This window comes from Bos indicus x Bos taurus, chromosome 26, assembly GCF_003369695.1.
Source record: "Bos indicus x Bos taurus breed Angus x Brahman F1 hybrid chromosome 26, Bos_hybrid_MaternalHap_v2.0, whole genome shotgun sequence".
Classification (NCBI taxonomy): domain Eukaryota; kingdom Metazoa; phylum Chordata; class Mammalia; order Artiodactyla; family Bovidae; genus Bos; species Bos indicus x Bos taurus.
This window is the reverse complement of record NC_040101.1, coordinates 16,408,443-16,419,327: the sequence shown is the minus strand read 5'-3', so window position 1 is coordinate 16,419,327 and position 10,885 is coordinate 16,408,443.

The following is a 10,885-nucleotide window of genomic DNA, read 5'->3' as shown; positions in this document are numbered from 1 at the left end:
TTCTGAGGTTATTGATATTTCTCCCAGCAATCTTGATTCCAGCTTGTGTTTCTTCCAGCCCAGCGTTTCTCATGATGTACTCTGCATAGAAGTTAAATAAGCAGGGTGACAATATACAGCCTTGACGTACTCCTTTTCCTATTTGGAACCAGTCTGTTGTTCCATCTCCAGTTCTAATGGTTGCTTCCTAACCTGCATATAGGTTTCTCAAGAGGCAGGTCAGGTGGTCTGGTATTCCCATCTCTTTCAGAATTTTCCACAGTTTATCGTGGACCACACAGTCAAAGGCTTTGGCATAGTCAATAAAGCAGAAATAGATGTTTTTCTGGAACACTCTTACTTTTTCCATGATCCAGTGGATGTTGGCAATTTGATCTCTGGTTCCTCTGCCTTTTCTAAAACCAGCTTGAACAGCTGGAGGTTCACGGTTCACGTACTACTGAAGCCTAGCTTGCAGAATTTTGAGCATTACTTTACTAGGGTGTGAGATTAGTGCAATTGTGCAGTAGTTTGAGCATTCTTTGGCATTGCCTTTCTTTGGGATTCCCTGGTGGCTCAGAGGTTAAAGCATCTGCCTGCAATGCAGGATACCTGGGTTTGATCCCTGGATCGGGAAGATCCCCTGGAGAAGGAAATGGCAACCGGCTCCAGTATTCTTGCCTGGAGAATCCCATGGACGGAGGAGCCTGGTAGGCTACAGTCCATGGGGTCGCAAAGAGTCGGACACGACTGAGCGACTTCACTTCACTTTTTTGGGATTGGAATGAAAAGTGACCTTTTCCAGTCCTGTGGCCACTGCTGAGTTTTCCAAATTTGCTGGCATATTGAGTGCAGCACTTTTACAGCATCATCTTTCAGGATTTGAAATAGCTCAACTGGAATTCCATCACCTCCACTAGCTTTGTTCATAGTGATGCTGTCTAAGGTCCACTTGACTTCACATTCCAGGATGTCTGGCTCTAGGTCAGTAATCACACTATTGTGATTATCTGGGTCATGAAGCTCTTTTTTGTCCAGTTCTTCTGTGTATTCTTGCCACCTCTTCTTAATATCTTCTGCTTCTCTTAGGTCCATACAATTTCTGTCCTTTATTGAGCCCATTTTTGCATGAAATGTTCCCTTGGTATCTCTAATTTTCTTAAAGAGATCTCTAGTCTTTCCCATTCTGTTGTTTTCCTCTATTTCTTTACACTGATCGCTGAGGAAGGCTTTCTTATTTCTCCTTGCTATTCTTTGGAACTCTGCATTCAGATGCTTATATCTTTCCTTTTCTCCTTTGCTTTTCGCTTCTCTTCTTTTCACAGTTATTTGTAAGGCCTCCTCAGACAGCCATTTTGCTTTTTTGCATTTCTTTTCCATGGGGATGGTCTTGATCCCTGTCTCCTGTACAATGTCATGAACCTCTGTCCGTAGTTCATCAGGCACTCTGTCTAGTGGTTTTCCCCACTTTCTTCAATTTAAGTCTGAATTTGGCAATAAGGAGTTCATGATCTGAGCCTCAGTCAACTCCCGGTCTTGTTTTTGCTGACTGTATAGAGCTTCTCCATCTTTGGTTGCAAAGAATATAATCAATCTGATTTTGGTGTTGACCATCTGGTGATGTCCATGTGTAGAGTCTTCTCTTGTGTCGCTGGAAGAGGGTGTTTGCTATGACCATTGCGTTCTCTTGGCAAAACTCTATTAGCCTTTGCCCTGCTTCATTCCGTATTCCAAGGCCAAATTTGCCTGTTACTCCAGGTGTTTCTTGACTTTCTACTTTTGCATTCCATTCCCCTATAATGAAAAGGACATCTTTTTGGGGTGTTAGTTCTAAAAGGTCTTGTAGGTCTTCATAGAACCGTTCAACTTCAGCTTCTTCAGTACTACTGGTTGGGGCATAGGCTTGGATTACTGTGATGTTGAATGGTTTGCCTTGGAAATGAACAGTGATCATTCTGTTGTTTTTGAGATTGCATCCAAGTACTGCATTTCGGACTCTTTTGTTGACCATGCTGGCTACTCCATTTCTTCTGAGGGATTCCTGCCCGCAGTAGTAGATATAATGGTCATCTGAGTTAAATTCACCCATTCCAGTCCATTTCAGTTCACTGATTCCTAGAATGTCGACGTTCACTCTTGCCATCTCTTGTTTGACCACTTCCAATTTGCCTTGATTCATGGACCTGACATTCCAGGTTCCTATGCAATATTGCTCTTTACAGCATCGGACCTTGCTTCTATCACCAGTCACATACATAACTGGGTATTATTTGTGCTTTGGCTCCATCCCTTCATTCTTTCGGGAGTTATTTCTCCACTGATCTCCAGTAGCATATTGGGCACCTACCGACCCGGGGAGTTCCCCTTTCAGTATCCTATCATTTTGTCTTTTCATACTGTTCATGGGGTTCTCAAGGCAAGAATACTGAAGTGGTTTACCATTCCCTTCTCCAGTAGACCACATTCTGTCAGACCTCTCCACCATGACCCTCCCATCTTGGGTGGCCCCACATGGCATGGCTTAGTTTCATTGAGTTAGACAAGGCTGTGGTCCGTGTGATCAGATTGGCTAGTTTTCTGTGATTATGATTTCAGTGTGTCTGCCCTCTGATGCCCTCTCGCAACACCCACCGTCTTACTTGGGTTTCTCTTACCTTGGATGTGGGGTATCTCTTCACAGCTGTTCCAGCAAAGTGCAGCCGCTGCTCCTTACCTTGGAGGAGGGGTATCTCCTTGAGGCCGCCCCTCCTGATCTTGAATGTGGAATAGCTCCTCTTGGCCCTCCTGCGCCCATGCAGCCACTGCTCCTTGGACGTGGGCTTGCTCCTCTCGGCTGCCACCCCTGATTTTGGATGTGGGGTAGCTCCTCTCGGCCGCTCCTGTGCTGACGCAGCCTGGCACTCTTGGTCGCTGCCTCTGACCTTGGGCGAGGGGTAGCTCCTCTCGGCCATGCTTCTGCGGTGTCCGTCCCATCTCCTGTTATGCTGTCCCTCAATTTAATCTAATCCAGGGACTCTGGCCTTCTTTTCAAACATGCCACCAACATTCCTGCCTCAGAGTCTTGGCACTTGCTGCATTTTTTTTTTTTTTCCCCCACCTGGGACCCTCTTCTAAATCTCTGCTTCTGTCAGTCCTGTTCAAAAGTCAGTGGGCACTTCCAAGATGACTCTTTGTAAAATCACAATTCCCTCCTGCCCTCTCCGTTGCCCTTTCTTGACTTCTTTTTCTCATTAGCACTCTGTATATCTTGCTTGTTTGTTACCTCCTCTCATTAGAGCAGAGAAGTAAGAGCAGAAAAAAATGAAGTTTGGATTCATTCACTTGGTCAGTTTATGTATCTAGGGGAACCCAGTCTTCTAACCTCAAATCTCTCAAATACATCATGCTATTGGCTATAAGGTTGGTGCTGTTACTGAGCAAAATATGCTATACAAGGAGAAGGCAATGGCACCCCACTCCAGTACTCTTGCCTGGAAAATCCCATGGACGGAGGAGCTTGGTAGGCTTCAGTCCATGGGGTCACTAAGAGTTGGACACAACTGAGTGACTTCCCTTTCACTTTTCACTTTCCTGCATTGGAAAAGGAAATGGCAACCCACTCCAGTGCTCTTGCCTGGAGAATCCCAGGGAGTGGGGAGCCTGGTGGGCTGCCGTCTATGGGGTCGCACAGAATCCGACATGACTGAAGCGACTTAGCAGCAGCATACTATAGCTAAGTTAGCTAAGCTGCTTCACTTGCGTCTGACTCTGTGCGACCCCATAGACGGCAGCCCACCAGGCTCCCCCGTCCCTGGGATTCTCCAGGCAAGAGCACTGGAGTGGGTTGCCATTTCCTTCTCCAATGCATGAAAGTAAAAAGTGAATGTGAAGTCACTCAGTCATGTCTGACTCTCACCGACCCCATGGACTGAAGCCTACCAGGCTCCTCCGTCCATGGGATTTTCCAGGCAAGAGTAGTGGAGTGGGGTGCCATTGCCTTCTCTGCAGCATACTATATAAGGCTTAAATATTAATATAGGTAGTAAATCTACAAAGCAAACCAGAGAACAGTACATTTCTAGGAAAGTGTATTTTCTGCTTCCCAGTGCTCACTTTTCTCTCTCTCTCTCTTTTTTTTTTTACTGAGTTATAATATGCATACAGTTTAGTGCTCAAATATTAAATATATATATAGCTCAATGAATTTTTATATTTGTATGCTTCCTTGTAACCTCTGCTCAGACCAAGTTATAGAACATTTTCAGCACTTGGTAATCCCCTACTTTGAGGTTGCCATGATTTTGATGTCTATACATGTATCAGTTTTGCCCATTCTTTAACTTTATTTAAAAGGAATAATATATGATAAAGTTGGCTGTGCCTGCCTTCTTTTGCTATCTTATATCTGTGAGAGTCAGCCATGGTATTGCTTATATCTGTAGTTCCTTTTTTTAATTGCTTTATAGTGTTCTGTGACATGAGTATACCAAGATTAATAAACATATATGTGTATATGTATGTATGTAGGTAGGTAGGTATTTAAACTACTCTTGTACCAACTTATACTCTAATCAACAAGGTATGAAAATTCTGGTTGCTCAGCATCCTTGGAAATGTTTTATGTCATTGACCTTTTTAATTTTGGCTATGTTGATCTCTGCCTTGTGGTATTTTATTGTGGCTTCAGTTAGCATTTCCCTCATCACTGTTGATGTTAGGCACCTTTTCATGTGCTTACTGGCCATTTGGATGTTCTCATTTATGAAATATCTATTCAAGCCCATTTTCAGTTGGATTGTTTATGTCTCCAATGTTCACTTCCAAGTTTAATATAGTCATTAATGATCTTGAGAAGAGAATAAATATTATAGTATAGATTACAGAGGCATTCACTTATTCATTTAGCTTAACAGATGTTTATCAAGAAACAACTATCTCCTACCACTGGAACAAGGCAGTCTCTGCCTCCGATAGGCTCACTGTCTAGGAAAGGAGACTGTGTAACATGCAATGATGTAGATATTATCAGAGAGGTATGTCAAAGACACCATGGGATTTCAGAGTGGGAGCACAAGGCAAGGACAGGTGACATAAACTGGAGAAAATGCTTGTAATGGAAGATGTGAAAGTGAAAGTCTCTCAGTTATGTCCAACTCTTTGTGAGTCCATGGACTATACAGTCCATGGAATTCTCCAGGCCAGAATACTGGAGTGGGTAGCCTTTCCCTTCTCCAAGGGATCTTCCCAACCCAGGTATCAAACCCAGGTCTCCCACATTGCAGGCGGATTCTTTACCAGCTGAGCCAACAAGGAAGCCCAAGAATACTGGAGTGGGTAGCCTATCCCTTCTCCAGTGGATCTTCCCAACCCAGGAATCAAACCAGCGTCTTCTGCATTGCAGGCGACCAACTGAGCTTTACGAACTGAACTATCAGGGAAGCCCAGTGGAAGATGATCTGAGCTAAAATATGGATAAGAATGACACTCATGGTTAGGCTTTCAGAGTTTCTAGGATGAGACTCACTCAAGCCAGCTCCAGTAATGGAGTTATTGGATAAATACCAGTACAAGTTTGACACTCATGAAAATCTATGACAGGGAGTCATGGAGATAGGAATTGAGTGGTCATTTCAAAGCAGCTCTAGAATCCTCAGCCACAGGAGTTCATGGCTCATCACTCTACTGCTGGCAGTATGATTCAACAACTGTCTATGGGTTTGGTTTGTTTGTCTAATTACTAGAGGGAAAAATCTCCTTATATTCTACTTTATCATTTCTCTATGTCAGAGTTGCTACTTATCTACAATTGTTTCTTTTTCATAACTCTGACCTTCTCATAAGTTGAGTTATACCTTTTTGGCTTCTTCTCTATCCAATGGTTTCTCTTTTTCTGCACAAATTTTCAACTTTAGTTGCTGCTCTTAATTGCTTCCTTTTTATATTTCCTAATTCAAATGCCCAAATGTGAGAATTTGATTGCCCTAGTTCATCTCTGTTTGATTAGCACTGGTGAGCCTAAGGATTGGCTGCCCCTAGGTTGGTGCATGTGTCTGTGCTAATTACCAGTAGTTCAATGGCACCCCACTCCAGTACTCTTGCCTGGAAAATCCCATGGATGGAGGAGCCTGGCAGGCTACAGTCCATGGGGTCGCTAAGAGTCGGACATGACTGAGCGACTTCACTTTCACTTTTCACTTTTCACTTTCATGAATTGGAGAAGGAAATGGCAACCCACTCCAGTGTCTTGCCTGGAGAATCCCAGGGACGGGGGAGCCTGGTGGGCTGCTGTCTATGGGGTCACACAGAGTCAGACATGACTGAAGCGACTTAGCAGCAGCAGCAGCAGCAGCAGCAGCAGCAGCAGTGTTTAGTCGCTCAGATCAGATCAGATCAGATCAGTCGCTCAGTCGTGTCCGACTCTTTGCAACCTCATGAATCGCAGCACACCAGGCCTCCCTGTCCATCACCAACTCCCAGAGTTCACCCAGACTCACATCCATCGAGTCAGTGATGCCATCCAGCCATCATCCTCTCTCGTCCCTTTCTCCTCCTGCCCCCAATCCCTCCCAGCATCAGAGTCTTTTCCAATGAGTCAACTCTTCGCATGAGGTAGCCAAAGTACTGGAGTTTCAGCTTCAGCATCATTCCTTCCAAAGAAATCCCAGGGCTCATCTCCTTCAGAATGGACTGGTTGGATCTCCTTGCAGTCCAAGGGACTCTCAAGAGTCTTCTCCAACACCACAGTTCAAAAGCATCAATTCTTTGGTGCTCAGCCTTCTTCACAGTCCAACTCTCATAACCATACATAACCACAGGAAAAACCATAGCCTTGACTAGATGAACCTTTGTTGGCAGAGTAATGTCTCTGCTTTTGAATATGCTATCTAGGTTGGTCATAACTTTGCTTCCAAGGAGTAAGCGTCTTTTAATTTCATGGCTGCAGTCACCATCTGCAGTGATTTTGGAGCCCAGAAAAATAAAGTCTGACACTGTTTCCACTGTTTCCCCATCTATTTCCCATGAAGTGATGGGACCGGATGCCATGATCTTCATTTTCTGAATGTTGAGCTTTAAGCCAACTTTTTCACTCTCCACTTTCACTTTCATCAAGAGGCTTTTTAGTTCCTCTTCACTTTCTGCATATCATCTGCATATCTGAGGTTATTGATATTTCTCCTGGCAATCTTGATTTCAGCTTGTGTTTCTTCCAGTCCGGCGTTTCTCATGATGTACTCTGCATATAATTGTGTCCAACTCTTTGCTACTCTATGGACTGTAGCCTGCCAGGCTCCTCTGTCTATGAAATTCTCCAGGCAAGAATACTGAAGTGGGCTGCCATTCCCTTCTGCAGGGGATCTTCCCAACCCAGGGATTAAACCCGGGTCTCCTGCATTGCAGGCAAATTCTTTACCATCTAAGCCATCTGGGAAGTGCCTTTAGTAGTAATTAAGCAGAGCTGCTTCTCTGGTAGCATAGACAGAAAAGAATCTTCCTGCAATGCAGGAAACCCAGGTTTGATCCCTCGGTCAGGAAGATCCCCTGGAGAAGGAAATGGCAACCCATTCCAGTATGCTTGCCTGGAGCATTCTGTGGACAGAGGAGCCTGGGGGCTACAGTCCATGGTGTTGCAAAGAATAGGACACGACTGAGCGACTAACACATTCATTCATTCAATCATGTGTGCCAAACAGGGCTGCCTAAGTAGGCTTTATCAGTGGAGGAGGATATCTGAAGGATGTGCGTGTTAAGTTGCTTCAGTCCTGTCCAACTCTGCACGATACTGTGGGCCATAGCCTGTCAGGTTCCTCTGTCCATGGAATTTCTCAGGCAGGAATACTGAAGTGGGTTGCCATGACCTCCTCCAGGGGATCTTCCCAACACAGCGATTGAACCCTATGTTTCCTGCGTTGGCAGGCAGATTCTTTACCATTAGGGACACCTGGGAAAGATGCATGCATGCATGCTAAATCGCTTCTTTTCCTCAAAAGAAGTTGTGGGTTTTATCTCTAATTATAATTATCTAGTGCAGATGGGATGGAGAAGGCAACGGCACCCCACTCCAGTACTCTGGCCTGGAAAATCCCATGGATGGAGGAGCCTGGTAGGCTGCAGTCCATGGGGTCACTAAGAGTTGGACACGACTGAGCAACTTCACTTTCACTTTTCACTTTCATGTATTGGAGAGGGAAATGGCAACCCACTCCAGTGTTCTTGCCTGGAGAATCCCAGGGACGGGGGAGCCTGGTGGGCTGCTGTCTATGGGGTCGCACAGAGTTGGACACGACTGAAGCGACTTAGCAGCAGCAGTAGCAGCAGTGCAGATGGGAAAGAAATAGTGGATTACTCAAAACCCATACATGTGGAAATCTAGAAGTACCTACACATTTTACTTAACTAAGTAGAGGATCACACCAAAGATAGAAATTTATCTTGAGATTCTTTGATTCTAATGAGTCTGAGAAAGGAATAATTTCAATAATATCCCCATGGGTATTGAATTTTTTCTAAACCATATTGGAAAAATATGTAGACACCATCAAGAACTGTTCAAAGAGTACATCTTAAAGAGTAGTGGTAGCCAAATAAGTAATAAGAAACCATTCTGGTTAAAAGGGTTATAGAAAATATTGTAATAAATCTATGTTCATTTTTACAAAGGGCATGTCCTAATTTTGAATGGCTTCTTTCTGTTTTTCTTTATCTCAAAAATGACTGAGCCAGATCAGAAATAAATTAGACAAGTTCAAGTAAAATAATTACAGCTCGTATAGGAAGATAGAACCCAGAGATGAATGGTGAGGAATCTGTAGTCAGGAGAAAAGAAAGCAGAAATCTGATAAGAGCTATAAAATGATAAAGGTTAAAGAGAAGGATAATTGGACACTTTTATTTATGTTTTCTAATAATTAAGGACTAAAAGGACACTTGGTAAAATGAAAAAGCAGAAAAATTTTAAACTAATAAAAGAGTCTTTTTTTTTTAACTTAACAATTAACTTTAGAAATTTAATCATGGGATAATTGCTGCAGATAGCTTGGGATGACTTAGCAAGATCAAGCATTCATGTGACTGAGGATAGCGTTTGCAGCAACAGAGTTAGAATAAAAATAATGAGCACCAGCACGTCCTGGGGCTTCAGGGCATACACTGATCAGAAGCCAGAGGAAATGTTTCCACTTGATGTAACATTGTTCACCCAGTGGGACCGTCCGGTACCTTCAAGCCTTCTGAGCATGTGCTCGGGTGCTGGCATCAGCTTTTTCAGCGGTTTCCTTGAGTTACTCTACACTCAAAGACATCATACCAACAGTACTGCTGCTTTGCTGTTTATTCCTACATATTTTTGGTGTCTGGCTAGCTCAGAATGCCCAGATTTTCCCCCTTATTAATGAGGCTGATTTTTTTCTTTATTTTGAGTGATCATTTCCAGTTTCATCCTTTCCAATCTTTCTCTAATAAGTATTTCATTTTGACTAGTCTGCATGTTTAAAAGAAGATCAGTTGAGCCAAGAATCTGTCGGCAGTGATGTTATTATTTATGCAGAGGAGACTTGGGGTAATCTTAGAGACTGACATTTCCTTAAGCATCCTCCTAGCCGTTAAAAATAGTCAGGATTTTTGCTGATGATTCCTACCAGAATTGAGTCTGGGGAGGGTGCTTCCAAGCAAACACCCAACCTTTCATTCTAATTCTTCCCTTAAATTCACTAATCATGTAGTCAGAGATGCAAAAATCCTACTGTTAGTCCAATTTCCATTTAGAAGTAGGTTAGCTACCCACCATACAGCCCGTGTCAACTTTTTCATCCAGAGCCACTGTCTAAAATCCCGCCATTAGCGTTTAATTCATTTGTGTTTGTTCTCTTATTGGACTTCATTAATTTTTAAAAAATTATTGGCCATGCCACACGGTGCAGGATCTTAGTTCCCTTACTAGGGATCAAATCCATGACCCCTGCAATGGAAGCATGGAGTCCTAACCACTGGACTGCTGGGGAATTCCTTAGACTTCTTTTAAAACATAAACGTTCTCTCCGTGGACATTATATATATCAGTTCAGTTCAGTCACTCAGTCGTGTCCGACTCTTTGCGACCCCATGAATTGCAGCACACCAGGCCTCCCTGTCCATCACCAACTCCCGGAGTTCACCCAGACTCAAGTCCATCGAGTCGGTGATGCCTCCAGCCATCTCATCCTCTGTTGTTCCCTTCTCCTCCTGCCCCCAATCCCTCCCAGCATCAGGGTCTTTTCCAATGAGTCAACTCTTCGCATGAGGTAGCCAAAGTACTGGAGTTTCAGCTTTAGCATCATTCCTTCCAAAGAAATCCCAGGGTTGATCTCCTTCAGAATGGACTGGTTGAATCTCCTTGCAGTCCAAGGGACTCTCAAGAGTCTTCTCCAACACCACAGTTCAAAAGCATCAATTCTTTGGCGCTCAGCCTTCTTCACAGTCCAACTCTTACATCCATACACGACCACAGGAATAAACATAGCCTTGACTAGACGGACCTTTGTTGGCAAAGTAATATCTCTGCTTTTGAATATGCTGTCTAGGTTGGACATAACTTTCCTTCCAAGGAGTAAGCATCTTTTAATTTCATGGCTGTAGTCACCATCTGCAGTGATTTTGCCACCTCACTGAAAAGCCGAGGTCTGCAGCAAAGAGAGTTTAGAAGAGAGAGGAGACAGGAGAACAATCCTCCAGCCCTCCCTGCCCCCCCCCCCTCCCCCGATCCTGCCCCTCCCTACCAGCCCATGGACACCATGTTATAATAAATTGCTAAAGAGTGTTACTATTTTCTTAAATTAATTTTCTTAAGAACAGACTGGGTAGTCGCCCTGTGTGCCATGTATCCTGAGTAGTAGGGAGGGGTGGTTGGGGAGATGATACATCTTTATACTTTTCTTGTAATTATTATCAAAAC